The sequence below is a fragment of the Epinephelus fuscoguttatus genome, linkage group LG13 (assembly GCF_011397635.1).
Source record: "Epinephelus fuscoguttatus linkage group LG13, E.fuscoguttatus.final_Chr_v1".
NCBI classification, from domain to species: domain Eukaryota; kingdom Metazoa; phylum Chordata; class Actinopteri; order Perciformes; family Serranidae; genus Epinephelus; species Epinephelus fuscoguttatus.
Window position 1 is genome coordinate 41,139,618 of NC_064764.1, and position 13,572 is coordinate 41,153,189.

The 13,572-nt window shown below is 43.0% G+C and overlaps 1 protein-coding gene across 4 annotated transcripts in view; it reads left to right on the forward strand.

The window, feature by feature from the left end:
* The first annotated feature begins 9,809 nt into the window (after positions 1–9,809).
* Positions 9,810–13,572, forward strand: part of LOC125899304 (diacylglycerol kinase beta) — a 180,393-nt gene continuing 176,630 nt past the window's right edge. For 2 of the 4 annotated variants that reach the window (XM_049593495.1, XM_049593496.1), the window contains exon 1: positions 9,810–10,283. The gene's annotated coding sequence lies outside the window, so the exon portion shown is untranslated. The remainder of the gene's footprint in view (positions 10,284–13,572) is intronic. The other 2 variants (XM_049593497.1, XM_049593498.1) reach the window with 2 other exon arrangements.

Genomic DNA, 13,572 nt, shown 5'->3' on the forward strand with positions numbered 1-13,572 from the left:
CAAGAGGACCAGATCAAATGCCTTGTGTGAGAAAGCTGCTCTTGATTGGTCAGAATTTCCATGTGGGAAAAATCCAGGAAGTAAAGCAAACGTTGAAGAAGAGTACACTTGCAAGATAAATGTGACACTTTCTAATGTCACAATGGAGGGACAACTACGCAGGTTGATTTTAGCGCTGCTCATCGTGGACTATATTGCTGTCATTGTTCATTTTAGTCAAAGCATACAGTTTGAAAACGAGGCAAACGCGGCTCCAACTAGAAAACAATGTTTTGATGCATTGGATGTGCTGAATGTGCATATTAAGGCAGTACAGGAGGAGGTGCACATTAATAATCCTCCAGGACTGTACAGTTTTGTTGTTGCTCTTATCATTTTTCTTTGGTGCCAAAAACTCTGAACTCAAACTTCACCACTTCTGTAACTATTCTGTGAAAACCCTGAGAGCTGGATGCTTTTAGATGAACTCACCTTGTCTGAGACTTATTAAATTATCCTCCATGTGTATGGCTTTTCAGAAATGACTGCCAGCTGATGGAGGAATGAATGCTTGATGTCAAGGCCGCCGTACAAAAAAACAACCCACTCTTTTCAGTAATTGAGTTGTCAGCCACTTACCAGCTGCGAGTGTGCTCCATTATGAAATGTGCACAAATGTTACCAATGGCTCTGGAGAGCGTCCCTGACTGATTTTTGTGACCTCTTTGATTCATACGTTGTGGGGGAGGTGTTGTTGCAGATGAATGGAGCTCAGATGAGTAGGCTGGACAGACGGGGAAGTGAATGACGACTGCTGCACTTATTTTCCATGTGTGATCGTGGATGAAAAAATCAGTCATGTTACTGTGTGAAAAACAGCTGAAGCAGTGGAACTGAAGAAAGCTTTTTGGTGGTGTCTTCTTCTGGTCCCTCTTTGCTGCTGCTGCAGCTGCTGCCTCAGACTCTTTAAGCCACCGCATCTGTCTTCTGTCCATTTATTGCTCCCTCCCACTTCCTGTTTTGCTGTTGTCATATTGATTCTTATTGTGTGTGTGTGTGTGGCTGCGTGGGTGGGTGATGTGTAGATGTGGTGAGGTGTGTGCAGAAAGTTTGATTCGTGGACAGTAAGTAGACATGGAAACAAACTGTAAAAATACTGATGGTGAAACCGTGTGGTTGTGACGTATCAACAATGACTGCTCTGTGATCATAAAAAGAAAACGTGAAGTTTACAGGAAGTGAAACAGCAGTGGAGCCTCTAACCCAGCCTCTGCTGTGGCAGAGGATCTCCAGACGAGAAACAAAGAGTTTGTGACAGTAGACACATCCTCTTGTTTTTTCTCCCTCGTAGCAGGTGTCATATGAAACTGACTGACTTGTGACCTTCCAACCTTCAGTCTGAGCGTCACGTCTTTGAATCTACTCACAAACCACTCTGAGTCTCACCCTGTTTGTACTTTTTGATGTTGCAACTGCTGTTACTCCCTGTGATGAAACCAAGCCGATGTCCTCTCATCTCATCACTCAGACAGTTTAACGCCACCTGTGTCCGTGCCCACATGACGTGCCCACACACTTCAGATTTGATAAATGGAAAAAAAGACACAAAATGTCAATCAGGGAAACTTTAGAGGAGGTTTCTTCTTTTTCTCCTTTCACAAAGAGATGATTGTAAAGGCAGCAGACCCTAATTATCCCAGAAGATTTTCCTTAACAATCGACTGCCTTATATCACAGGCCTGATCGCTCAAGTCCAAATAGTCACAATAATACTATGATAATAAAGACGTACCTTATGAGTGTCCATCGAACATCCCCGAGCTGGGTTTAAAAGGGTCCTCGTCTCCACATGTTGGTAACAAAGTTGTTCACAGTCTTTGAGGCACCACGCACGGTGAGCCTGCTAGCTATATAGAGGCGGATAACGGCTCCACACGCACAAAGAAAAGCACACACAGCACCTTACTGCTGCCACTAATGTAGCCGAGCGTCCTGAGCGTTTGCCTAACTAGATAATTAATAAAACTATAAACGGGATAGAGGACGGTGTAACAGCACCAACAGCAACAGCTGCCCATTTATTTTCTCACACCAAAACTCTCACACATGCATGAGTTCCCTAAAACAGTAGAATGTCACCCCTAAACTTTCTCTAGCCTTACAGCAACTCAAGAGGGACACACAATATAGAACAGTCTCTTACAAAAGGAAAAGTTTGACATTTTGGTTTCTTGCTGAGCGTTAGATGTAAAGACTGACACCTCTCATTTCTCCACAGTAGCTTAGCACAAAGACTGGAAACTGAACCCGACTCTGTCCAAACAAATTCTGCCTGTTAAACAACAAATTGTCATTTTCACTCTTTGGTTTTTCTAAGGATCAACCACATGAGGGTTGACTTCCTAATTACTGAGCTTTGGTGGTGCTGATAGGCCTATTTTGTTGCTCTGTTGAACTATAGAAGAATATAAGAATGAGATGCCGAACGCCAAGATGGTTCAGTAGAATTGCTCACTTGGTGCATTCGGCACAGAAAGTTTCTAGCTTCCAAGTTGACTTGAACGATATGTGGCCCACTGAATATGTGCAGTCATGTTTCTTCCACTGGCCCTGTTTGTGAGGATCCTCTTGGCTCAGCCCTGGGCTCATAAACTTTACATTGTGATGACAGCAAATATTTTTACGTTACTTGTCTGAGCTCAAGGAAAGTTTCATGGATCAAAAATTCATAATATCCAATAATACCACTGGTAACGCCATCCCAGTGGCAGAAAGAATTGCTGTGGAGACATTGTACCCACCCCTTGGCCTCAAACCAGGTAGCCCCGCAGTAACTGTCTTAATTTTGACTGCAAAACATTTTCAGCATTGTTTCCAATGTTAGCACCACTAGCTTTGCTGACATTGTCAACAGCAGTATTGTAACTAACACTGCTGACAAAGTCAACAATGCTAAAGGAGTTTTACAGCTCAAACTTGAGCCACTTAACTCACTAAGGGACCTGGGGGGAGACCAGACTTGGCACCGTGTTTCCACAGCAATGCTGTTGGGTCGAAATGGTAATCTAGCTCCTCCAGGACCTGGGTTTGTGCACAGTGCAGTAAACTGAAGAGGAGAAAAATTAACCTATAGACCATATATGTAACTGATTAACCACTGACATCCCCGATAGACACTGTTGTACGAGGATACGTTGAGCTGTTAACTTAAGCCCTGTTTCCACCAAGCAGTTGAGTTCAGTTGCATTTTTTCTGTTCCCACAGTGTAAAGTTGTGGATGGTACCAACAGAAGCGTTCCTTAGCGTCCCCATGTTTGGTCCCCCCTCTGTTGGGGTACCTAGCACACAGATCTGGTACTAAAAGGTGGAGCTAGAAACCCTGCAGTCTGATTGGTCAGTAGAGGACGCTCACTCTGGTTTTATGTAACCTCTGTTCATACATCAGTAAACTACAACTATAAAATGAAAGAGAAAAAAATAACTTCATTCACTGGGCCGACTGCCGGCAACTTTTAAGGTGGAACGTTAACTTGTAATGTTACTCAATGCATGAGTTGATGACGTGAATCCATCAGCACACCTTAAATTTCACTGTGACAACTTTGACCATCACTTTAGTTTTTATATGACACACACTTTTAGTAATGACTTTAAAAATATAGATTCATTTGGAGCGGATTATGTGAAGGTCATATATTCTAATCCTCACTTCCTGTGGGCTACAGCAACACTAAACCCCTGAGCTTGCCTGAGAAGGACTAAATGCACAAAGCTGCTATTTTGAAATATCCCATGGAGAGAGACTCTCACTGCAGCCTGTTCTATTTTGTTGTGAAAATGTGGGCGTGCAGCCTCGTTCTGTGGACGATAAACCAGGTGCAGACTTCCATCTGTGTCACCGCTGATGAGGAAATACAGCGAGTGCTGGACGGAGCAGTGAGTGACAACAACCCCGCCCACATTTAAGAGGACTGTCTGAACACACCGAGGGTCTAGGTACCATGTCTGAAGGCTTACTGCTGGTTCCTGAGGTGCTGGACTGAAAGGGTTTGGACGAGGCTATAGTGGAGCATTTAGCAGCAAAAGAGACATTTCCCTCAGGAGTTGGTGGAGACCAAAACTGAACAGAAAAGAGAATAAATATTGGACTTACATTTATCAAGCAGACACAGAAATGACTCCAAATTAAATATAATGTTGCTCTGTATCTGCTGGATGTGTTACCAAAGTGGTTTTGTTGCCTGAACTAACCACCATGATACAAAGGTCTTATGCTTTGTATCCTCTCCATCCATCCAAACCTCCATGTGACGTGTGTGCGGAGCCAAGAGGCAGCATTTCCTACACTGGAAAAACTGTTGTCCATGAAAATAATCCAGGCAGTAATTAGGTTTCCCGTCACAGCATGTGGTAAAATAAACTATAATTTCCAGGAGGCAGGGTTAGCATAAAACAAAATCCTTCACAAAATCTTTTTAAGGAGACATATAATCGAGTTATTCCGAGCTGCTACGTAACGGGGATGCCAGTGAAACGTAACCCAGATGAAAACAATCTGCTTGTGATCACGAAAAAGGCGACGTCCTGCTATTTTTATCCTGTTTGTCTGCTTCTCAAATTAAGCTGAGGGCCATTTGTTTTGCTGCAGTTTAAGCCCCGTCTCTCTGTCATTGCTGGTGGCTGATATTCAAGTTACATCATCATCTCTGAAATTCAACAGGCACCCCCCTCTTTTCTCCCGAGTGCCTCAGAAACCCACCAACCAGAGCTTGAAAGTTATCAGCGAATGTCGGACATTCTTTGGGAAGTGGTAGATAGTTGGAGCAAATCGTGTTTTCCTCCTCCAACACAATCACATTCCTCCGAGCTGCTTTGGAGAACCGAGACAGCAGAGAGCCAATTTCCCTTTTTAAGATTAGTGCGTGGCTTGTAGGGTTTTTCACTTGTCCTTTCCCATCGTTAGGATTGTCCCCATCTTTGGGTTGTGGCTTCACAGTAAAACCTCTGCTCATGGCTTCCTCTTTCTTTGACATCGCCCCCTGCTCTCTGCTGCCGAGTTACAAATGAACCAGAAGCCACACAGAAATTTTATTCAGTGAAATTGACAGCGGCTCAGTGTAACATCCAGGCGACGGGAAGATGGAAATGTGAGAATGGAGAGAAAAGAGGAAAAAATAATGCACGCTCCTCTTGTTTCTCTGGGGATCAGCCTCTTTTAGCTCCAGCAGCAGGAGGCAATGCAGGATCCTGTGAAATGAGGCAACACGTGTGTGAAAGAAAAAAGCAAATTGGTGCATGTGCCCTGTGTGTGTGTGTGTGTGTGTGTGTTTGTGATGTAAGAGGAGCTCAGAGAAAGAGGTAGATAGATTGCTACTGGCTTTACTCATCAATGACTTCACTACAGAAATAGCCGGCAGCTCAACAACAGGCCGACACATTGCAGTGACACCTTTAGAGCTGTGTGCAGGATGTACTCTGTGATGGTGATGGTGAGAACTATACTGCAGAAGAGAAGAGATCTAACAGAGGAGGCAGAGTTTGAGCGAGCTGAAGTCGCTACTATGCTTTTGTTTCGTTTTTTAATTTTGCGGCGGCTCTGACACAGTTTCCTGCTTCCATGATGATGTCAGTTTTTACCCTGAGGAGATGTTCAGTTTTATCTTGGTCCAGGGTTTGAATCTGGCTATTATTGTTTGATTTTGGTAAAGAACTTTTTTTTGGACGATATACAAGCTGAAGTTTATTTGCAACCATTCGTTGTCTTTTTTTATACATAATATTCTGAGTTAGAGCCCAAACACATGATCCAGTACATCTTAGTGGCCACTTTATTAAGCAGACCTGTACAATCGTTCAGTTTGTAATAAAAGCACCAAATTTAGTAAATTTATATATATATATATATATCTTAACATGTTAGTAACTGGATTTCGTGGCATCACAGATTGGCATTCTGATGACCATGGCGGCAAAGTCCAATATGATCGCCACCCTCGGCTGTAACTTTTGAACCAGATGACCTACAAATGCAGGTTTGGTGTCCATTTTATATTTTTTTTGACCATGAGAAACACATTTGAAGGTTTATTTTTTATAATTAAATGGATCTGGACCCCTAATTTGCATATTTCCAAGATGGCAGCCACCTAAACAAAGTATTTTTTAAACTCTTTTGGTAAACTTGGCGTCAGTTTCATATTTTTAAGCATTAGAAACACTCAAATTTATGATTTATTTTAAATCATATATCATTTGAGTTCTCTAATTTGCATATTACCAATATAGATGCCATCCCAAAAATTTAATTGACACAGATATGAGAAACATTTTTATTTATTTTTTTAATATACTTTATTAATCCCCTGAGGGGAAATTCAATTTTTCACTCTGTTGTCAGTTACACACAGGTCCGAACACACACATGCACAAACAGGACTTCTACATGCACTAAGTGGAGAGATGTCAGTTGTAAGTGTGGCTGCCCATGACAGGCGCTCTGAGCAGGTGGGGGATTTGATGCCTTGCTCAGGGCACCTCTCCAGCTACCAGTCCATGCTACATATTTTGTTCTGGAAAGGGACTTGAACAGACGACTCTCCGGTTGCCAACCCAAGTCCCTATGGACTGAGCTACTGCTTGTTGCAGTTGCACCACAACCACATGGTTACGTTTAGAAAAAAGGTGTTTGTTACTAAGGTAACGTCATGTATGATGTATTTCGTAGTGTATTTACATTCAGTCTGTCCAGGCTGTTTTGGGAACTGTTGCAGCCTGAAAAGCTCTATAAGGCTCTATAATGAAATTTGGTTTCACTCAAATTTGCAGTAAAGTTGCAGTGATTGGACAAAATTTGCAAGGTCATGCAGAATTCACAGAGACTGGCTAAATTTGCATCAGTTGTTGCGACTGAGGGACTGGATACACATCAGGTGACATACGTTGACATACTACAATATGTTGGTGATACAGTGCAACCCTGACTTTTGGTTTCATACAAGACAAACAGTCCGTCATCCAGTCTCCAGGATGAACGTCCTGTGCTTGTTTGACTCATCCATCCATTAGCCTGTAGTGTTCCTTTTTACTCTCCATACTATGTCCCCTTTCTTCTTTGCTTTCATAATAATTACTGCAGCCAATGGTGCCTATAAGAACCATAAATATGGGTCATAATTTATGCAGCCCAGCTGTCAGAAGAAAATGTCCAAAATATGATCTTTTCCTGATCATAACCACACATTTGTGTGGCTAAACTGAACCATGTTAACCACAGCACTGTTGAAACAAAAACAAATGTAAAGTTTAACTGTTTCTGCTTCATAATGATATATAAATGTAACTTTTCTGTGGTTTGCAGAAATGTACAGTGCCAACATTTATTCTGCTGGTTGGGTTACATCTCTGCTTGCGAGAATGACCTGTGTGGTCGTATTTTGGAGGTCATAGTTAGAGTTGGTGGTCGTGTATGTAAATGGAAAGGCCAAACAATAAGTTGTATTGGACTGCATTCAAATGTACCCAATGAAGGTGCCTCTAATAGGCTAAGTGTTTGTTGGGGAGACGCCCTCCTGCAGCCTCGGACCACATTGGACAATGTCCTGCATGAAATCCTGAACATGTTGGGAACTAAGCTCCTGATCCAGTCAGTGTCTCTTCTCTTTGGTCTTCCTCACATGCACATAACTAAAATAACCAGAAAGAAGAAAAGCCCATAATGCCACTGTCTCTGGCTGGTAAAGGACAATAACGGAGCATTTTCCACTGGAGTGCCTAACTCCTCTGACTCATTCCAAGAAAGCTACTTTCCACAAAATCTTATGAATATATTCATGTAAATGACAACGGCCATTAACTGAGGCCTTTGTGTGGAGTATTCATGAGATGAGACTCTTTTAAAATGATGTACAGTGTTTAACACGTTATAAATTGTTTTTTTGAATTGTCTCTGCGGGGCTGAAGAGTCTTTACTTCTGTGTTGTCAAAAGTTAAATCAAAAATTTGAAGGAACAGTGTGGGCGATGTAGTGGCATCTAGCGGTGCAGATTGCTATCAGCTGAAACTTCCCCAGTGTGCCAAGTGTGAACTCCCAGTCAGAATTCCTTCAGTGTTCATTGTTCAGGAGGTTTTTACCAGGAGCTGAATTATCCGCAGAGGTCTGTTCCTCTCCAAAACAAACAGACCAGGTGATTTAAACCTGTAAAAACACAGAATAAAGTAGTTTCAACTTTAAACGCTATGTTTTTCTGGCATTTTGGAGACAAGCTGTTAGCCTAGCACCTAATGTGTTCTCACCTACTGTGTGATAATGATCCAGACGTTCAGGAGGTTTTTATCAGGATTCAAATTATCCACAGAGGTCTTCTCCTCACAAAAACAAACAGATCTGGTGAATTAAACCAGTAAAAATACAGAATCAAGCAGTTTTCAATAAAAAATGTGTTTTTCCAAACCGGTCTCACTTCAAAGTTGTTGAAATCCAGCGCTTGGGCAGTGACATGTGGCGTCAGACACTGATGTAAAAAGGCGTCCTTAAACGTTGGTGTAAAATGCAGCTGGCTGCCGTTATAGTTGTACAGCACCCAGCGGCCTCAGAAGGAAACGCGGCAGGACAAGGACAAAAGTTAAAATGGCAAAAGTCTGAAAGGTGGAGGCGGTGGATGGGTCCAACAAACGCCAACTTTCATGTCCTGTAAAACCAAACCAAACCCTTGTTCTTGTTTCCTAAACGTAACCACGTGTGTGTTGTTGAAGGAAAAAACATCAGTTGGTGTTGTACCGACGTAGTGCTTTTATTTTGAAAGCGACTGTATGCAAACTGTACATTTCCTGTGAAAACAGAAGTGTATTTTGAAAACAGACAATGCATGTAAGTTGAAGTTGACACAGCGTCCCAGAACGTCAACAACCAACACACCCAGGGTACCTTGGACCTCAGATTTAAACACCGACGGCTCATTTCTGATTTCGTTCTCTCGTGCTTCTATCTGTGTTTGATGAATAATAAAGACTGATAGGCTACTTGCTGTCTGTGTATTGATACAATATCGGCACGTAAAATATCACGATACTACGCTGCATCAATTTTTTCCCCCGCCCCTATCAGCGCCCTCCTGAATAAGGTTGATAAACAGCTCATTATTTTCTTTCAAAAATAATTTTCTAATAATTCTCTCTTTTTCCCTCTTATAGCCAATTTTCAAAAAAAATTTTTTGTCACCTTTAATAATGTCTTGCAATGTGGGGGAAAAATAGACCAGGTGATTTAAATCCATAAAAACGTTGAATGAAGCAGTTTCACGTTGCGTATCAGTGTTACTCCAGCGCTGCTCATTACAGATGGCCTCTAACACTGGTGGAGGATGTGGGAATGCAAAAACACACATGTCTCTATCCAGAGCCAGTGTTTGGTTTGTCCGTTCTGGGCTACTGTAGAAACATGGCAGTGCAAAATAGCGACCTCCATAAACCAGGACCTGCTCCTTATGTACAAACGTCTCATTCTAAGGTAACAAAAACACAATGATTCTTATTTTCAGCTGATTATACACCAAAGAAAACACACTTCTTATATAATACTCTGTTTCTGCCAACCTATCCATCTCAAACCTGCACACTGCGGCTTTAATTCAAAATTTAATGAACACATTTTGGAAAACAACTTTCCTTAATAAATCATTCAGCACCTCAGTAACACGTGCTGAAGTTTCCTCTGGTTTTTAGGATGCTGTTCTCTGCACAACAGTTAAAAACCTTAAAGTCAAAAATAAGAATATATGAAGTTAATATTGACAGAGAGAGGAGGAACAGATCTAAGTCTGCAGAGGGGTTTATGGAGGAGGAGAAGCCGACCCACTCACAGCTGTTGATCAGAGAGACAGACAGAGGGAAGAGAGCAGGAGAGGAAACTGAACACAGGGGGAAGCAGAGAGAGGAAGAGAGGCAGAGCGTTAACCATGCGCACATGAGAGTCGGAGACAGGAGAGAGAGAGGGGAGGGCAGCTGAGGGAGAAAAAAGGCTTAATTAATTCAGGGTGGATGGGAGGGATGTTGCTGCTGTCCCCGCCGAGGCTCCAGTGCCTCTGCTGTCGTGCTGCATGAAGCCGAGTGTTTGTGTGAGCAGAGAGAGGACGACTCGGCTGCTGCTGCTGCTGCCGCCGCCTGCTCACTGGGAACCAGACACCAGTCCAGCCCAGCCACGACTCCACATCCTGGAGCCCACTGACTGACTGACTGCCTGTCTGTCTGATAGCTTCAGTAAAACAGGGATGTTACATGGACTACAGTGGGAGCAGCAATGGCCAGAGGTAGGGAAGACTTTCTCTGATTACTCCCCCTGTCCCTCTTCTCCCGCGTCTGTCTCCTTCTCTTGCTTCCATGTCGATGATCATGCTTCCTCTTCTTCAGATCGTCTGAATTGTCTTTGCTGTTTCTCCCTCCTCTCTGTTATTCCAGCACACCGTTCTGACACAATTCCCTTCTTGTTTCTTGCAGGATTTCTTTATACTGACCCAATTTAGTTGCTGCTTGTTTCTCCAAACATGCCATAACCTTTTCTCTCTCTCTAACTTTTTTTTATAAAATATATTTACTGTGTGTGAAGCAGACGTGCTGATCAGGCTTTCAGTGAGGTTTTATGTGGCATCACAACTTGTCTTGTAGTTGACGAGGTTTCTGGATGTGTGTTTGGGGTGGAGATGGATTAAAAACAAAATGTCTCATTCTACCTCGGGGAACAAAACAATTCAGCGCAGGATCTATGCTGTGCTGAGATGTGAGATCAGTTGGTATCCAGTGACAGGGTCAAGCATCACCTCTCAGGGTCAGGTCACAAACAAAAATCAATCAAAGGCTTTACTTCTTTTGCATGGGTAATGTAAGGAACTGAAAATATACTGTAACACGTTTCACTGGTAGGATGACCTTTGTTGGGGAGTTGCAAGGAGAAGGACATAACTGTTGTTGCAAAAACATTGCTCATAATCAGTCACTGCATATTTCTATATTTCAACCAGGATATGTTGAAGTAATTTGCATGTATATTTTAGATTATTATTTTAATCTTGTGCCGTCTTTAAGAAACAGAGGCTGAGATATTTATTGTGCACTGTGAGTCTAATGCTATCACTTATATTTGCGTCTCTAATCATTGGTTTTTGAGTGTATGTTACACGTCTTAATGTCACTCCCTTCTAATCCCAGGCTGCCTCTTTGAGAGCGACGCTTTAGCATGAGACGGCCACCTTCTCGTGATTAATCTGCCGTTGGCACGCCTAATTACATCTCATCAAGCAATCACCAAATGCGATGGTTATTTATTCCTTGACGGCATCCACTTGGTCGGTGATAAACATTAGGGAATCTGTGCCCGAGTCTCGGCTGCGAGGGAGCAGAGAGGGCAGAGCTGAGAGGATCAACAGAGAGAATCAGAGAGGCAGAGGATGGATGGAGGGTGAAGGGGAGAGGATCATTCACGCTGCTCACCTTCTGAGTCCCATGAAAGAATCCTTGTGTGGGTCAGTGCAGGTCTGTGGAGATGTTTGTGATGGTGATGTGTGTGCCATCAGACAGTAATTCATCACATGGATTAAGAGGTGAGCAGTCTGAGCATGGATCTGTGCGATTAGGACGAGAGCGTGCACTCAAACTGATTCCTTTAATAATTTGACAAACTGACCCCAATACAAGGTAACCCTGATTATGAGACACCTCCTCCCTGTTTTGCAACACCTGAGTTTTGAGGTTTTAGAGAAGAAGCAGTGAAACAAACTGACACGTTTAACGTCTTTTAAATCCAGTGGCTCGTTTACAAAAAGTAGAAACACTTCAGATCCCTATAAGCTAAATAATGGAGGTGTGTTGTACATGAATCTTTAACGCTCTGAGTGTTCTGAGTCATTATTGTCACAGACTGAATCAGAAGATTTTGGCATGCAGCTCCCCTCACAGGTGACTCAAAGCTCAGCCATGATACACTGTTTGACTCCCGTGGAAAAGAAATGACTGAAAGATGAAAAATCCACAGAAACAACGATGATGAGATCACTTTGTTGCACAGCTGCTGAGCTATTAAAGGGATAATTTGGATCTTTTGAAGTGGGTTTGTATGGGGTGCTTATACAGAGTCAGTGTATTAACTACAATAGATGCACTTCCATTTTCACAGGAAATGTACAGTTTCTGCTTCTTAGATGCATACAGTCTTTTTTTCAAAATAAACCTACAATGTTGGAAAGACACCTCGTATTTATGTTTATTTCAACCCGGTCTCACTCCAAAGTTGTCAAAATCCAGCACATGGTCAGCAAAAAAAGCCATCCTTTCGTGTCAGGGGGAAATGCGGCGGGACAAGAACAAAAGTTAAGGCAGCGAAAGTCCGAGTAGGGCGGGCAGGAGGGATGGTGGATGGGACCAACAACCACAGACTTTCACCCAGGAGGCCAGTGGTCACTTCTCATGAGCTTGTAAAGCCAAACCTCGTTTTTTATTTCCCTAAACCCAACCACGTGCATTTTTACAGAAGGTTTTACATAACGTCAATTTGCGGTGTTGTCTTGACCAGAGTGTTTATTTTGAAAGAGACTGCATGCAAACTGTAGGGTACCTTGCGCAATTCTGACGTGGAAAGTCCATGACCAAACGTCTATATGTGATGAGTTCGGAGTGAGAATGAGTTGGAGAAGCAGGTAGGAGTACTGCAACAGAAGCTAAGCAGTGTACTGCTGTGTATGGAGGCAGCAACCAACAAAAATCAGTAACAGTTTACACTATATTATATTATATACACTATATTTAGAATATTTAGAATATCGTCACTGATGCATCTCACTGTCAGACTTTGATTTCTGACGAGGAACTGAAGCTGGTATATCGCTCTCTTCAAAGCCACACTCCATTGAGAAAAACAGTGGTTTTACATTGCTGAAGCTGCAGTCAGTCATCAGGAGTCTTTGTGTTTGTGAGAAATGTAAGTCCAATATCCTCTCTCTTTTAGCTCTGTGTTTGGTCTCCACCAGCTCCTGAGGGAGTAATCGGTCTCTTTAGCTGCTGGATGCTCTGCTGTGTTCACCAGCTCGTCTCTAACTGTGTCTCTGTGCTGTTTGCTGCTGAGCAGGTAGAGTGCAGTGGGTTTTGGAGCTGAAATCAGCTGATTGCTGCAGCCAGACTCTACACAGTGAGAGCAGAGACTGAGGGTGAACCAGGACGGTAAAGATGTGGGCCGCACAGATAAACAGTGAGCTGAAGCTGTAAGGCTTTGTGAAGCCTCAGGGGGCTGCAGATTCAGGTGATAGTGCTCTGTAGGTTAATCGCTACAGCCACTCCTCTCATGATGTCACATTGTTTTCACATTCATTTTAAACTCATTTGAAAATAATGATTTTAACCACAAGGGCGGCACGGTGGTGTGGTGGTTAGCACTCTCGCCTCACAGCAAGAGGGTTGCCGGTTCGATCCCGGGCGTGGGAGCCCTTCTGTGTGGAGTTTGCATGTTCTCCCCGTGTCAGCGTGGGTTCTCTCCGGGCACTCCGGCTTCCTCCCACAGTCCAAAGACATGCAGATTGGGGACTAGGTTAATTGGTAACTCTAAATTGTCCG